The 17706-nt window shown below is 37.9% G+C and overlaps 1 long non-coding RNA gene across 1 annotated transcript; it reads left to right on the top strand.

Moving 5' to 3' along the window:
• Window positions 1-5713: 5713 nt before the first annotated feature.
• On the top strand, window positions 5714-7767 carry LOC110351518 (uncharacterized). The gene is made up of 3 exons (XR_003495102.3): window positions 5714-5823; window positions 7142-7288; window positions 7648-7767. It is a non-coding gene; the product is annotated as an uncharacterized lncRNA (long non-coding RNA).
• Window positions 7768-17706: the final 9939 nt, after the last annotated feature.

The following is a 17706-nucleotide window of genomic DNA, read 5'->3' as shown; positions in this document are numbered from 1 at the left end:
TAGTTCAAAGGTCTGTCTTGATTTCCTGAAGCATCAGGAAGATTTTTTCCTTCCAGCCCACTGATAACTAGACATCTGAAAAAAAAAAAAAAAGTTAGGTAAGAGGGGATATTGGAGAAACTTTCTCTTGTTTTCCTGTCTGTTCACATAGTTAAAACCTGATTGTCAGGCATGGTTGTGGAATCAACAGCTTTTCAGATCAAGATGGCAAAAAACATTAAGGTTGGTTTCCCTACTGTGGGATCACTCAAAGGTAGTTCAGGTACAGGCTCTGTGATCCATTCATACTGGCGAAGATGCTTTGGATAGCTTGGTGTGATTTATATTTGAGATAGAAATGCTTCATTTTGTTTAAATTTGCTGGGGTGATTGTTGCATGAAACGACAGGACAATCACTTTTGAACTGCAATTTAATGAAAATTAAAGCAAAAATTTTAAATGTAATTTTAGAAAAGATACTGGAGAGAACAGCAAACTGAATGTGTATATGTGGATGCACGTGAGTCTGGCTTGTCTCTGTTTTCAACCTGCTCCTTTCTTTTAAAGCTAAATATTTGGTACATTATAACAATGCAGTAATGCCCAAGAAGATAAATATCATTGTATTTGTAAGGGAAAAGAAACAAGACACGGAAAGAATACAACAATGAGGAAAGAACAAGTTTGTAAGGCAAAGGTAAAACAATTTGCTAGAAAAAAAGAAACCAGAAACAAGAAATAAAAACAGAAGTTCCGTAATAAAGGCAAGAAGTATGAGACGGAACCCACTGCAGTCAGTTGGAGTCTTTCCACTTGGATCAGGCTCATTTAAAACACAAAATAAAATTAAATAAATAAATAAATAAATAACAACAACCCTGTTGGCAATAATCACATTTGCCCCCAGTCCAAAATGTCCTGATTGACTGCTAGTTCAGACTTCAGATAAACTAAATTATACTGCGTAACAGAAATCATGGTATTGTTTTTACTGTGCTTTTTATATAAATACTTCTGCATTAATGCAGTCAGTGCTATTTGGCTGGCCTGATTCATTCAACAGCATGGTGACTCTGCTGTTTGACAGAAAGAAATACATGCAAAGTGATAAGTAGAAGCAGCAATGAAATAATTGCAGAAGAGGATTCTGTTTCTAGTTTCCTAATTTCTAAAAGCATAAATATACAGTCTGTCCGTAGCAGGGAGAAGAGTTGCTGAATAAGAGAGGCATTACTAATACGAACAAAATTTAAGCAAAGCAACCAAGAATTTAGCCCTATATTTTTTACTTCTTATACACAAATATTTTCAATTCACCATTACCTGTGATAAATTTGTTGCTATGGTTTTCTGATTTTAAGTTGTGTTCTATTGACAGATTTATTGCCATTCATAACTTCTATCAAATTCTTATCAAAATCCCGGAACATATCACAAAGTCATCTGTTATACTTCTACTAGGCCATTACACGTCTTTGATGAAAAAAGTGTAAAAGAGAATGATTGAAAGCTTAGATATCTTATTATGTTGGTGCTCCTGAGCTATTTTATTCAGATGTTGATCATGCAACTGAATTACAGCTGTTCACTAGATTATGTACGTTTCTCATAAATAAGTAAGTTTCAATTGATCGTTAAGGGAAAAGTGCATGCATGATGATGCATTGCAATATGAACAGCTAAGCGATTCTCTAGACAGGGAATTCTCAGAAGGTTTTAAAAATTAATACGTTAAAAACTCATTGATATAGCCTAAGACTTTCAATAAAAGATGTTGTCATTTAGAATTTTAAGGTTTCTGATTGGCCAGATGATTTCTTTTTTCCAGGACAGTAAGTGAACTAAGCACCTTGTTAGTAAATTGGACGAGGTGTTTCCACCAGTACACTGTGTTTGAAAATATGTCTTGGATGAACTTAAAGGGGGTGATGCACAGCTTTTGCTGATTGTTTTCTGCATTATCAGGTTGAAACTTGAATTGCTGATCACCTTTCTGTTTTCTAAAGGAGTTGCAGGTAGTACACAGAATCAACGTCCAGCTGTCTGCATTTGTCTACCAGAATTCACTAACCACTTACAGAAAAACAGAGAGAGATATTTTGGGAAGAGGTCACCCTCAAGAAAGAAAAGATAGAGAGTTTTAGTTATCCAAACCCAAACAACTGCACTGATTGTCATGGTGTGCTGCTTATAAACAATAAAACCTGCAGCAAAGAAAGGTGTATTTGAGTTGGTTATTCTAAAGGAGGAATTCTCTCTCTCTTATTTTACTTTATTATTTTACTTTATTTTATTTTATTTTATTTTATTTTATTTATTTTATTTTATTTTATTTTATTTTATTTTATTTTATTTTATTTTATTTTATTTTATTTTATTTTATTTTATTTTTTATGGCGGTAGACACCTCTTCATAGATTTGTACATTCTTATATAACCTTACAGCATTTTCCAAATAGTCAGTGTCAGTGACTAATGGAAAGTGGCTATTTGTTGGAGAGCAATTCAGAAGGGTATAATTAGCCAGAATATAAGAAGTTGAGCCAGGTGAAGTTTGGGCAGATCTGAAGTTGAAGGGAAGTTTGTTTTAAAACTGGTAAGGCAAAATGTAGACCTTCCTAAAGTCTAAGTCAAAAGCCTGCTCTTGCGTTTAGCAGATTTGCGTTGACCCCACAATGAGTAATGCAAACAAAACGTGGCCTTTGGGGCAGTAGTTGGATAGTCTGGAATTTTTTACAGTATTGGTTGGTTTCTGAGGATCTTCCCGCAGATTTTGCTGGGTCTGATTCATCTACATTGATCCTTGTGAGTATAACTGCAGCTGAGAATGGAGCAAACTTCTCAGATTTTGCATCTGTCAATTAGATTGGGAGTAAACTGTGAAGATTTACTAAAATTTAAGGTAGGCCTTTTGTCGTGTCACTATGTACTAGTGCAGGAATGTGTGGGTTTGTCTCCTATAGTATGAGAGGCCCAGAAGAATAGGGTAAAAGGTGCCTGTAAACAGTTACCCCTGATATTTATCCTCACATGAACAATCCAAAACCAGACATGAATGATCCTTAAACTGGAAGTAGTACATTTTCAGATGGATTGTGTGCAAGCAATAAATCTATGTTAATGCAAACCACGGGTTGGCTGCAGGTAAAGACTATGACAAGTCAGCACTGATATTATTTCAAGCATTATTTATAGAAATAAAGTCCTCATTAGAATGGCAGCAGGAGAATGAGGCTTAGTTGGCCATTACCAGCACTTGTTATCGTACCTATTACTGAATCCAGTAGGGAAAACAAGCAGAAGGTACCTTACTGCCAGTGTACTGCCTGCTCTTTTCCAGAGGCTTAACATTTTTATCAATGATGGCGTCAAAGAATCAAAATTGGTGTTTTGCGTGTTTGTGTGTTCATCACAAATGAGGATGTTCTTAAACTCAGAGGAAGTGCAGATATGAGCAGAAATAGCAGTGCACTTCATAAATAGACAGTCCTGCTGGACTGTGCTGTACTGGGAGTGACTTAGCAGCTTTCCAGAATCAACCCGGAGTATTCTTATCAAATTCTTATCAGCCATCATCTGTAACTGCCTACCCCAAATGCCACATCTGAACTAGTTTTGCTTTACCTTGACATTTTCTAATATAATAATCTCGTGATTGTGGCAGATTGGAAAACAAAACAAATAGTCTGAGGAGCAGTAGAATACAGGTTGCCTTATTTCCTGGAGATTTTTTTCCTTTGTTTCCCAAACCCCTCTCCCACCTCTGGTTCAAAAGCCTTCCATCTTCTGCTGAGTGTTGTGACAGATCCCGTGGGACATTCAGATAAGGTGTGCTGTCTGGTTTGTGCAGAGCTTTAAGGCTGGCATGTTCTGGCATGGCCAGCCAGCACATACTTGTCGATTAGTCAACCTGCTGGCAAGTTAAAGAACCACATCCTCTCTAATGAACTTTGTATCTTCAGTTATAAATAAATACTGCTCAAGTTTATTTAACATATACAATGTACTGCAGCCTTCTGAAGCTTTTACATATTTCATTATTCCAGAAATAAAGTAGATAAGCTTGACTTAGCTGTATTCAAAATAATTGAAAAACTGAAAGCACCTGCAGGAAATAGGTAAACAATGGCTGCTATTGTTAAAAACCTATAACATGTAGAGCTTTCCCTGTGAGAGGCCTTTTCAGCACAGAGCACTTGCTCACAGATCCCTTGCATCCAGCTGCAGCCTGGCAGTACTATGGGATCAAGGCAGCAAATAGGATGAGTTATATTCCCTTCAGAATTACACACTTTGGTAAACCAGAACTGGCCAAATGCCAGATCTCATTCATGCCCATGTCTTTGCAAATCATTCTGGTGGCACGTCCTACAACACAAACTCATACACCCTGAGAGTGATCTTCCAAGCTTCTGGAAGCTACTTCTGCCCAGGGCGAGGGTAAACACAAGAAGAGAAAAATGAGACCTCTTAGTATGGAGACAAATTCTTAGATATAACAGGGCTAGCCTTTCCAGAACCCTCACCAATTCCTTCATTTTACAAGGTGAAAAAAAATGTAACTTAAAGTTGATATTTTTGCTAAGTAAACTTTATTTAAGCCTATTTTATTTTTCAATGATATATATGGCAGTTGAAAAATTATGATATAAACATACAATCTTGGCACACTCACAACCCTATATTCATTATGCAAGTGAATTTCAGAGTTGAAATATTCCTCCTGTTGTATCCATTAATCTTTGGAGCTTGATGGACACGGACACGGACATATCTAAGTGCAGTTGGCCTAAAACTCACTGTGTTTTGATTCTTCCTTTAAGCTAGATAATGAACTTTTTTTTTTTTTTTTTAATGTTTTGGTTAGCATGTACAAAACAGAAATAGGTTATTTAAATACTTCTTTTTACAATTGTAGGGTTTTTAAATGTCCTGTAATAAGCATTTTCTACTACCTGTATGCTTCCAGTACCTCTGCTTCAATTTCCCACAGGTATCTCTGCCTTATTGGAGTAGAACACTTTAAAGAATGATTTTTTTAACTCTTGTTTAAATAAACTTTAGTTGTTCAGTGGTGGTGGTTGTGTGTGTGTGTTTGTTTGGTTTAATTCTCTTTGTATTTCATTATATTTGTTTCAGATCCTTCTAGGAAAAAAATTGTACTGGACTGATAGAATTTATACCTGGTTGTACTTACTGACAACTAAAACCCAATTTCTTGCCAACCTTTTCAAACTGAAAGAGAGATTGTTGCAGTTATTTAAAGCAGTAGGCAAGCTAACTCTTTTTTAGGAGCAACCTAGCTCAAGAAAACACTTGGCTGTACTAAACTTTCAGTACAATAATAAATATGATACAATAATCTTGTCCCCCTTGATGAGAGGTACAGGAATATATATTTAGTAATCCAAAGAATAAATTCTGTGACATAGAAAAGTGTGGTTGCTTTTGCTTGATAAGACACAGCAAAAGCAAATGTGAAAAAAATAATAATCCCATAAAAATGTTATTCAGTATAATAATATTTCCAGAGAGGACATAGTCCCTGTCAAAATTTTCAAACAACAGGAAGCAATGTCTTTGACAAAATGCATGTAATTAATATTTGCTGTGATAAAATATATCAACGTCAACTGGGAGGGAACTAAAGCTAAGTCCAAAATACAACCAAGGTGGGGTGTGGGAGCAAGAGATATATGGTTTGAATAGCATGGAAGCAGGAAACCAGGTGGTGTATATTTGTTAAGAGGCTATTTGCAGAAGGCTTTCGTGGGGTGTCGAGCTGCTGGTTGTCAGTTCCACCTGGCAGATACGAGCAAACACCTTCCTCTGGGGAGCACGTGGTAATAATTCACCTTACAAGCTGGGTATCTTGTAGGTGTGGTGGTCATGATTGTGTTTCCTGTAGATTATGAGGAGAAACTTCGCTTTGCAGGGAAAGTACACCAACATCCGTGATGAAAAGTTTTCTGCTTTGCAGATACATAAAATCAGTTGTATTGAAGGTTTGTCATTCTCTATTAGTAATTCTTGTGGCTGTGAACTTCAACACTGCTCCTCTTTTATATTAGTCAGTCTGGTCAGGATTAAGACTAAATCCAGGAAGACTGACATTTGAAGTGGCAAGTTCAAAAAAAAAATAAAAAGATTTCAGGCAGAATCTACCAATATTATTCCTACTAAAGCTAGCTCATTTTCAAGAACCTTCAACTTCCTTCTCCCTTCTTTGTGTGGAATGGAGACAGGGTGCCAAGTTGTGTATATGATGCCATCAAGAAAAAAGGCTGGCATTCAAAGCATGAGTGGGTTCCAGCTCCACAGGCTGGCATATGCCTTTCGTTTATCTGGTATCTGCCTTTCCATCTCAAGATTAAAACAGACTGCTTCTTGTTGGTTAGGATGCTGACTTTGCCCATATGTTAACTTTTACAATAAGCACTGGAGTACTTTCTTCCATGCTGTCAATTCCTATGTACATCCCATCTTAAAAGCCGTTTGCCCACAAAACATGATGAGGACTGTAATCAAGGGGATGGTCCTGTTTCCTATACTCTTTGACAGGATATAAGAGTTCCTTCCTCTCTGGTGTCTTATGGTGTGAGCTCTTTTGAGGGGAGCCCATCTTTTTGTGTGTTTGTATAGTTTTGTGTGTTGTATAGTCTTATCTGCTACAGAAAAACCAATGAGCAGCAGTTCAGTGGACTAATGGCAGTGACGGAGTCCTGTGCTGTTGATTCTCTTTTTCCTACATGTAAATTTGTAAGTGTAGTTCCTGTCATGGCTCTGAGATTGTGGCATCTAGCACTGGATCATACCAGCTGTAGCTGGTGAAACCTTCCTGGTTTACGCCTGTGAACTCTCTGGCCATAGGTCTGTAGCCTTCTAGTTATTCTAGCTGTTTTGGAGCTTACTGTCCTATAGAGTCATATGAGAAAACTATCATTACATTGTCCTTTAGTGTGAAAACATACAATTCTTATTATAATGTTTCCTCAAAGTTCTTCTGTGTTTCTTTAATGCAACCTCAAGTATTTGTTAGCAGAAAAAATTTCCACGTACTTCAGTTTGTGGAGTCATGCGTTATATTTCTGATTTTATCAGGCCATTGCATTCTTTATAATAAGCTGTTTTACAGATTGTGCCATTATCTGTTGCCAATAGGTGGAAGGTGATGCTGTGAAGATCCAATTACACTGCACGGTGAGACTTAAATACAGATGTAGAGGAAGATGGTAATATGAACCTACAACACCTATCACAACACATTAACTGAACTAGTCAAGTGTTCAGTCTAATGTTGGAAAGGAGGTATCTTATTTCAAAAACCTGTTTGCTTTACTCATGACTGGGTAATAAAACAGCTTGAATGTTAATTTAGAAAAACAGCCTATGAACCCTAAATACTGTGCATACCGGTACAATTGGAACAATATACTTTATTGTTGGAAACATGTTTGGATTTTGGGATGGAGCAGAAGAAGATGAGGATACAGTGAAAGAGCAGGCCAGGAAAAGCAATATGAACTGAATTAAGGAATATTATTTTTTGTAGTTAGGGGGTTGAATATGATCCAAATAAAAATTTACCTGCTCAAAACCATATGACATCCAAATTTTTATTACTAAGTGGTTTTAATTGTCCTTAATTGCATTTCTATACTACTTAGAGTTACTTGAAAAATGGGCATCATGTGGAAGATACCAGAATACACAGTAGCAAAGAGGTCCTAACTCCAAGAACTTAACTCTGCAGAGAGAGGATGGGTGATAAGAACAAGGAAAAGAGGTAAAACACACTTGCACCCAAGATCAGGGTGATGTGAGCAAACATACTGTATCCAATGGAATCTTGAGGGGAGAAATGGTTGTTTGAAAATGTAAAATATTGGGACATTAAAGGGAGTGTGGAGGCCATTGAAAGAATTGGCATCTGACATGCTTATGTTCAGTGAGGCTGACTAGAAAGCTAGATTGATGGCACTGTGTTTAGCTAATCCAAGACGACAAATAGGCAGTTAATGTTCTGTTAGCCAAATAGATCCGTCAGGCCTGTCAGCGACCTGGCTAGAGGATATTGCTGCAACAAAAAGGTAAAAAGGGTGTTTTTCTGCCTCCTCCAGAAGTCAGTGTTGGTTTTCGTCATAATTTCATCTCGCAGATTAGAGCAGTTTACAGATTACCTCACAGATTAGAGGTGGATATCCTCACAAACAGAGCTGAGTCGTGTTTTCAATCTGTTCATGTACATATATGTTCCCCACCTGTAGTACCCAAGTATAGACCAGATGGGGCTATTTCTCTTCTTCACAGTAGGCTGCCATTTCCATCTGAATTGCTAAGAATGAAAGAAAAGGACAGAGCAGTGTGACTGTAATGCACTGACAGGATGGGTTGAGGGAATCCCGTAAGGGAGAGCTTGTGATCTCAGCCTCTGTGAAGGCAGGTAAGTCTTTGAAGCTTTATTTGTGAGAGGAGGGAAATTATGCTTGCATCATCTCCACCTGAAAGACCGTTTTCCTGACCCATGGGGAGAAACTGCACAGAGGTCAAGTCAAACCAAAAATACATGTACTCTTTTGCATGCCTGAAGTGTCTTCTTTCAGATGGGTCTGCCCGCTTCTAGCTCTGCATCATACCAGGGTCCTGTAGTGAAGGAATGATCTCTTAAGACATAGCCAACATCACCTTAAACCTCACGTTCAGCGATCAGGTACCTCATGGTACCCAGCATTTAGAAAGCAAGTCTCTGATGCCACCTTCACTTTCTCCTTTAATCCAGACCACTCCAGGCTTCTTCTTCAATCTTCCCCAGCCCTCTAGGTTGAGTTTTAACAAGAATTTTACTTTTGTGAGAGTGCACAGTTTTAACAAGATTTTCTGTTATGCACAGTTACTCTTCTGCTAGATAAGCAGACCGAGGTGGGCTAATAGAGTTTCAGGAAATCAGCCTCACTTGTCAGTTAGCCTATCTGGCTGATCCCTAGCTGATACAGATGAACTGTCAAAAAACAACATCCTCACCCCCTCCCCCACACAAAACAAAATCCCACAACCAACAACCAAAAACCCTACACTTAAAGTCTATCAGCCACCTTTTATTTGCCTGTTCAGTGAAAGTAGAGCTTGACTTTGCAGAACTACTACCCCGTTGTAGACTGTGCTGCTAAATGAGGAGCTGGGCTTAAAGCATTGAAAGAAGAAAATAAAGTAACGGGTGAGGTATTTTCTATTTGTCCTTCCAAGATCAGTGAAACATCAGAGCATCCTGGCCTGATTGCAAAACTAGCCCTTTTGCTCACCCCCATGACTGCCAGAAATTGGATATTTAGTGGGGTTTGGCAGTGGCAATATGGAAGCTATGGCAAGTTGGAGTCTATTTACTTTATGTTGTTACTGAATTACCTGATTCAGTCAAAGGAGGATTTATTACCTAGTTTATGTTGTGGGTAGCTTTTAAAAGTTTATCAATGATATCTACAGTACTGGAGGGTGGCCTTTAAATCATGCGATCTAGTAAGTAAAATCCAATTAAATTATATAACAAATATATACACAGCAAATTATAATCAAGAAAGTCTTATATTTTTTATGTATTTCACTAACTTTATGATGCTAAGCTCATTTGCCTGAGTGCAAAGCTAAGCATTTTTATTTTGTATAACATGCTCATTTATGGTGTCTGGTGGAAGGTGGAAATAAATTAGTAGCAAAACATGTAATGTAAAGGAAACGACCTTGGAATACAGCTGCGTATTTAAGTGTATAATAGGACTGTTTTCTCCCTCAAGCACTTCAAAAAAGCATATACTAGTAAGAAGTTAAGAGAATGGGGTTTGGTATACTAAACTGGCTCTGCTGTGTACCTAATCTAGAAGTGGTGGTATACTTCTGCTCAAGGAAGAGGTTAAAAAAGAAGCGTCAAAATCTGTGACATACAGAGCCAGCTGCTCAGGTCTACACATGGGTAGAATTCCTTTCTAATCTTTGTAGGTGATCAGGTTATGCCCTCACATGGGACCCTGGAGTGCTCCTATTACCCTACGCTGGCTCAGCAGTGAGTGCTTGTGAGTTGCCAACTCATCATCCAGCTCCTTAAAAAATCTCGCAGTCCGTATGTGGTATATTCATGCTGTAGGAAATGTAATGATGCTATTATAAAATAAATCCCTGTTATGTTAAATTGGGTGTCCTTTAGTTTGAAGGGTGGTTCATTACTTCTAAATCCACAAAGCAGGAGTTGTTTTCTTTAGGAACTTCTTAATTTTCTGGAAATGTAATTTTTTCCCCCAGCTAAAGTATTCTAATGTCCATTATTCTGTATTGTTGGAAAATCTTGGTATTCCACTGCCTTTATTTTTGGTCTTTACTTCTTTTGATCATTTAGTTATATTAAGCTGAAACAACTAAGAGGACTCTAAATGCTTTCAATAAGCTTGTAATATTAATAAGTTAAATCCTTCTAGACAGAAACATTAGAGCTGGAAGAGAGGATTAGCTGTTTGGCTCCAAAGGTGAAGGAGAACAACCTACTGTGTCTAACAATTTACATAAATTATTGTCTTACTTATTTTTAGTTCCACATAGTACTGTTTTTTTTTTTGTTTTTTTTTTTTTTTTTTTCCTGGTGTAGACATTCTGGCTAGGTTAATATTTTGTACTAAAGGGATATAAATAATAATGTTATCCTTATAATGTTTTGGGGTTAGAGAGTCATCCAGACTTAACAGGCAGGGAGTTCTGAATTAGGAATGATACCTATGTTTGACAGAATGAACTCTAAAGGTCCCTTACAGCTGAAATTTTTATATAATTTCTAGAAAAGAAACAAGAACAACCCAGTGGCAGCAGTCCAGTAGTCCTCTTGTTCTAATTTCCTTGTCTTCAAGAGAGGAGCTGTGGTCTACGGTTCTGGAGGATCTGATTTGGTTCAAGGAATCCTGCGGATCTGGACATAGGGAATGGAGCCAGAGTGAACTAGTGGCAGTCACTGCAGTTATTGTCAGGATCAAGAAGATGAATTATAGTTACCCAATGGTAATACCAAGCTGAATTGAACCAAGGGTAGTCTAAAGTGTAGCTTTTTACGCAGAGGGACAATACAAACCTGAACACCACACACCAGAAAGCAGTGTCGGAGTTCATGTCGCTGATATTACTTGCATTAAAACACACTGGAGCAGAGCTGTATGATACATATGTTGCTGGACTGAAACAGATGTGAAAAAAGAGCCAACCTGAGATAACTCTGTGGGCCTGTGGGTGCAATTCTTTAGTAACTAAATTGTAGCTCAGTAAAGCAGATAGCATTAGGAATGCCGTTATGGCCATACTTCTGTTATACAGTAGATTTTGCTCCTTTTATTGACTGTATGGCTCATAAATTTGTACATTTAATAGAAATATGATTTTGTACCTTCTTTCCTCACTCCTCTTTTCCCCAAGTACTTCCAGCTCTCAGTTTTCTGAAGGCTGGATAAGACAGAAATGTAGTAAATATGAATAACAGACAATATAACTTAGAAAACTGTAATGCAAGATATGATTGGGAAAAGGAGGAAACTTAATTGGCCATGTAGTGCAAAGATCCTTCAGCTGACTCAAGCTGGTAGGCTTTAAAAGTGCTGGAGAGACTACGTTGCTTTTAGACTGAGGCTGGCCCACTCAAGACACTTCAGATGACTCTGCATCCAACAGCAGTGGTTGACCCCCAACCTAGATGAAGTCACCAGAGGCATTCTTAACAGCTGGATCCCTGTTCCCAAAGATTTTCAGTGCCTGTGACTAAGGAGGAGCAGAGAGATGATTTAATTTCTCAGTCCAGTAGCATGATTCTCTGTGGGGACTCCAGTAATTTTTCTTTTAGGAGAGATGCCTTAGCAGACTGCACCTCATCTTTATTGTTCCAATGCTTGTATTAACTATGTTTATATATTGCATCATTAACTCACCTAAGTATCTTTGGATTTTTAATTGCCTTTGTGCTACAGGGATAGATGAATGAATTTCTGGGAAAAGTTCTGTAATCTGTCCTGCACAAGGATTACAGCAATACAATCTTTGACATAATCATTTCATCACTGGCCTTCTCTGAGTTTCTGATGTATCTTATGTTTCTTCCCCTTATGTCTTATGTTTCTTCCCCTTATGCCTTTTGTTAACAGTACACAGAGCAGATTGCTGTGTAGGACATGACACAGTAGTGTTGCAGAGAACATGAAATCCCCACAAGACTGGGTTAGGATAGACCTTCTGAAGTGTTGTGTGACCGTAGCACCTATATGACCAAAGGGTAGCTGCAGGAAGAGTGTTATTGCAGCAACATGGGGATTTGGGACTGCTCAGACCTGTAAAAGCAGTCTCTAGGCAGTGCTCAGAAGGCTGTTGTAAACAATAATGCTTCCTAGCTGCCTGTCAGTGTAACAAGGTGCTGAAGAGCGACCTGTGCTTTTGTGCCTAAATAAAGCAGATACACAAGGGAAAGTGAAAAATCCATAAAAGGTGCTCTTCGCAGCAGATCCATGCAATAGTACCCAAATATATCTCTGCACACTCAGCCAACACAACGCACTCAATACAAACAATTTGTATTTAAAATATTTAATTTTTTGAGAACATATATCAGTAGCAGGTAGTGTTGTAGTCATATGTAGTCATATGTCTTTGCATGAGTAGAAAGCTTTTAATCAGGACTGCTACATGTATAGGAATATAGAGTCAAATTCTTTTGAGGTGTAACTATCTATACGATGCTTAGCTCTGGGAGTCATTTTGTGCTTACTCAGACCTTGGCTGGGACCAGAGGGGACTGGGGGACGGGGAAATGGCATAAAGCGTAGAGATGCAGCCCACTGGCCAACAAGTAGAGTTCAGCATTTCACAAGCTTAGCAGTTCAGCTTTGACGACAGTGTGTATATAAATGAGCTTAGCACAGTTCCTGAGCTAATGAGCTCTGACTCTTGCTGCTGCACAATACCTTGGGCGCTGAGCTGCACTAATGCAGCTTTGCTGCTCTGTGGCCTGGAGCAGGCTCGTCGATCTTGGGCTTCTGTGTGGTGTGCTTGCCCCAGATCATGTTCAGCACAGCCGGAGCTGGTTTAGGACTGTCTGCACCCATCAGCACAACGTGGGTTGGGAGTTTGTTTTCAATGTGCTTTGAGTAAGCCCCAGATGAGCTCTGCTTGTTCTGTTCTTTAGAGCTCCTTTGGTAATTTTTGGACAATAAATGGAGTTCTTGGGGCTTGCAACTTACTAGTGTTTGATAAAAATATGTTTTTTTTTGTTGTTGTTGTTTGTTTTTTTGGTTTTGGTTTTGGTTTTCATTTTTTGTTTTTCTTCTTAAAAAGCTGGGTCGAGGAGACCTTACTGGGTTCTGAAACAGTGATAAAAGCTGGTTTTAACTAGTTCCCCCTTCTCTCCCCCCCTTTTCTTTTTGTCTTCCACCTCTATTATCAGATAGGCAAATGTGCCATTTTGGCAAGGTATCATTTTCCAGTTGATTGCTTTGGAATGCTGTGTGAGAAATGTGCATTCATACTGCAAACCTCTTTAATGGGTAATTGGATAAGTGCAATTTAATGAGAGAAATAAAATTTTTAAAATCAATGTTTATGTAATTCATCTGTCAAGAAATTACCCCTATGCTGTAACATTACATTAAGGGAGACAAAATAAAATAATGGGATGAATATATTAACACATACTGAACTTTTGTGTTACATACTCTTTCTTCATGGCTGTTGGTAAAGCTTTTGCAATGAAGGAAACTTGAGATGGGGTGAATGAGTGTTTAATAGAGAAGGTCCAGTTTTTCATCAGGTCAGATTTTGGCCATGGCTGTTTTGCTAGGAGTGGCCAAGTCATCTTGTCACTGAGATTCAGAACCTCAGATGCTCAACTCCTGCTGTTCACAACTGGACCTGCAGCAGAGTCCTGAGGACTTCTGGTGTTGCTAAAGATGTTGCACTGCTAAGTTCAGATTCCTGCTTATGAATGATCTCTATGGTTCTCTTAAGAAAAATAGAAAATATTCTTGGAATTACTGGAGTTTATGAAAAAAAAAAAAAAAGAAAAAAAAAAGAAAAAAAAAGAGGAGGCTTAGACTTATTTTGCCTACTGTTGGTGACCTAGGATGCTTGCTTTCAAAGATCAGAAGCAGGCTCTTGACAGAAGGCAGAAGGTTTTACCTGAGATGAGGATAAGTAGAGTTGCCTGCCTCCATAGACTGCCAGTGGAGAGTCCCCAATAGAGGAGGATATTTGTCAGTCTGTGTGATTGCTTCTCTTTCTGAAACCTTGAGGATGTTGCACATTTTCGTTTGATCCCAAGAGTGTTCACTCACTAGAGTGAATAAAACATTAACTCAACTCTTCCTGAAGCAGTATTTCCAGAATTATTTCTGTTTTATACAATGGTTGTCCTTTTGGGCAATGTTTTGCTATTTGAACTAGGGACTACCACATGGAAGAGAGTGAACCAAAGAGCCAGATTTCATATCTTAGAAATAGAAACAGACTGTTATCTGTTGTAATCTGAAAGCAGAGGGTTTTGCATCAGCCTCTCTAGGGACTGATACACTACCCCACTATAGAGGAGGTTGTTGATAGTCTGATAGTTGAGTCATCTACTCAGCATCTCACTGAGAGCTGATTCATTGCCTAGGGAATTAGTTTGTCTTTTGATTCTATGGCAACAAATAAGGCACACTTCTTTCTGAATAAGTGTTTACATTTCAGGACACCTACATTGCACTGCTTACTTTTCTTTTAATGAGAGAAGACACCAAATGTTATTTATCTTGGAAAGGGAAAAGTATTTTGCTCAAGAATATTAATCAAGAGCTTTTTTGATAAATTAATATGAATGCCTTTAGGACTGGTTAACATAAATATTTTTCTTTCCTGCTGACAAAGTGTGGAGCTCTGGAGAAATACATAAAAAATACATTATACTGCTATTTAACAGTGTCTAAAAACTAAAGGGGAAATAGCTGTTTTGTTTTTCATGGTCTATTTAAAAAGAAATGACAAAAAAAATCTAATGTGAGTTATATCTTTATATAGAGGTGTTATTTGTAGTAAAGGAAGAGTTGTGTTATTTTCAAACATGTATTAGAACATATTATCCTATTTGCATCCTAATTATTAGATATGTTGCACATACCAAACATTCCTGTTGTGTTAATTTTTCAAACCTGAGATTGAATATTTTGAAATTAGTTATAGACATGCCAGTTTTCTGCTATGAATGTGGGTTTTGCCTCTAGGGAAGAGCAAAAAATAATTTTCAGAAGTTACTTATGTGCAACCAAAATTCCATAATACCACTCATTTGTTTTCTGTCCAAACTATTCCAAAGCAAGGGTTAGAAAGCTTCTTGGAGTTCCTCCAAGGAGGGTTTGGCCTGACTGTAATATTCAGCTTGAGGAATCTCTCGTTGCCAGTTCAAGCTCCCATTGAGCACAGGGAGGCTGCAGATTTGGTGGCTCCCAAAGGTGACTTCAGAAGCATAACCTCATCTCTGTTCCTGCCCAGGTTCAGTGGCTGTGTTAGAGCTTCCCACCATCCTGGGGAAGAAGCAAACACTGCGTGAGGTTTTGGTGATGTGGCAGTGCAGAACACTGCAGCGTTCATTTGAAAGCATTCATTCTCCAGGTCTTCCTGCCTCTCACCAGCAAGGGAAATGGGTGCTCCTGTCTCCTGTCGCCAGTGATTCAAATATTTCTAGCGTCTGTCCTCCGTGATATTGTGGGCAGAGAGCTCTTTTTGTAGAGGGATTTGTCCTTGTGCCAGTGGTATGAGTAACATGTTGCTTCTCCCATGCACCTCCCATCTCACCTTTACCCATCCTCGATCTGTACATAAGTTTAAAATTGCTTTAGAAATACCCCATCCAGACTTTACTCCAGGATACAAGGACGTTCTCCAGTTCAGTGTTCAGATATTTCAGAAAAGGGCATACAGAGCCGCTCTGCACTAGCTATTGTGAAATGGCTTTTAGCACAGCATCTGGTTTTGGTCAAGCTCATTGTGTGTTGCTCATTCAGGGGGACTGTGGCCACAGTCCTCTGAGGCGGGTGCAGCTCTAGCCACATTTTGCAATATTTCCTTTCAAAGTTCTTAGTGCTCAACTGACCCCATCCTTTACTGGCACTGGTACTCCCCTTCCTCTTCTTCAAAATGTGTTCTTGCTCTACTAATTATTACCAATATGTTTTGGGAGACATTATATCTTCCTTTGAACTTTTGTTGTAAGTTAAAATGCTTAAGACTTTCTCTACTCTCTCTCTCTCTCTTTTTTTTTTTTTTTTTAATCCTATGAATGTCATTATTGTCACAGATGAAGGCAGCAGTTTAGGAAATAGCTTGTAGTAATTTTTAGGTATATTGTAGTCTTTCTGGGGGTCAAATTGTTCAGCCATGAAAAATAGAAAAATTGTATCGGACTGATTCTACGAGGTGGTAGATTTGGGAAATTCTCCTGCTTCCTGGCATTCTGGATGTGGGAGCCTGGGAGGGATGTCCACAACATAACAACATTGTCAGTCACTGAGTTTATAAAGTTGTTTGGACATGGAAAGATCTCTGTTTTATTCTTGGCCTTAAATGGAGGTTCTTTCAATATTGCACGAAGATAGTTGCATAGTGAAAAATGTGATAACCTTAATAGACTTCTTGAAGACGGAAGGTCTGTACTTATGAGAGCTGTTAACCTAGACCCTATTACAAGGCTGCTAAATTATGCAATAATAGCTTTTATGAACTAGGACAAGGGATAAACAGCTAAACCAGTAATAGATGCATTTAAAATAAATGAATATTAAAACTGAAATTACATTAGTCATCTGAAGTCTATTTAAAAAATAATACTTTGAAAATATAATATGGTTTGAATGTCATGTGCTTGACACAGTATACAATATGCCTCAGGAATAAAATTCCTGACCAGTCAAGTGCATACCAAGGGATATATGTGTGAGACTATTTCAATGGTGATCTATTTTTATAATATACTACAAAGCTTCTTCTCACAAACACACGTTTCTCTGTATTTACATGAGGTTTACAAACCTGATTCTAGGAGCACTCCAGTTTTCCAAAATTTTGGAAAAAAAAAGTTTGCAAATTTAACTTTAATCTGCTAGTGTCTTTGAAATTTTATCAGTTCACAGTCATTAAAAATTACCATCTCCCAGTTGTATGAGATGTTCCTCTGAAAAAAAACTTTTTAGGAAAAATGACCTAGGAATCCAATACAGTGAGTCTTGCAAGCATTCCTACTTGCTCTGAAATTATAAACCCATATGAGAAAGAAAAGTTATGTTAGTCTTGTATTTCACTAATAATATTACATTTCTCTATAAAGGGGTAAGGAATTCAGGCAATATGCTTACTGCTCATTAGAGGTCAGTAGTGAAGCACGACATGAAGGAAGAGTTGAGCACTCATTTAAGGAGCCCAGTTCCATTCTGTTCAAAATAGACTTGTGACAGAAAATAAAAAAAAAAAAAAAATCTACAGGGTTCTAGAAGTGGAACTTCTTAAAAGAAATTTCAGGTTAAAATTCTGAGGATCTAGTTTCTGAACATTGGATTCAAAATAAAGGTGATCAATTCCATGGTAGTATTCATTTTATGTTATAGTATAGTATTTGTCTTCTGAATGAAGCTAGATGATTTTGCAGGCAATGTACATTTAAACAAATAAAAAAAAAAAAAGATTTAAATTAA

This window comes from Anas platyrhynchos, chromosome 2 (assembly GCF_047663525.1).
Source record: "Anas platyrhynchos isolate ZD024472 breed Pekin duck chromosome 2, IASCAAS_PekinDuck_T2T, whole genome shotgun sequence".
In the NCBI taxonomy this organism is placed as follows: domain Eukaryota; kingdom Metazoa; phylum Chordata; class Aves; order Anseriformes; family Anatidae; genus Anas; species Anas platyrhynchos.
The sequence above is the reverse complement of the archived record's forward strand: the minus strand, read 5'-3'. Positions and strand labels throughout refer to the sequence as shown.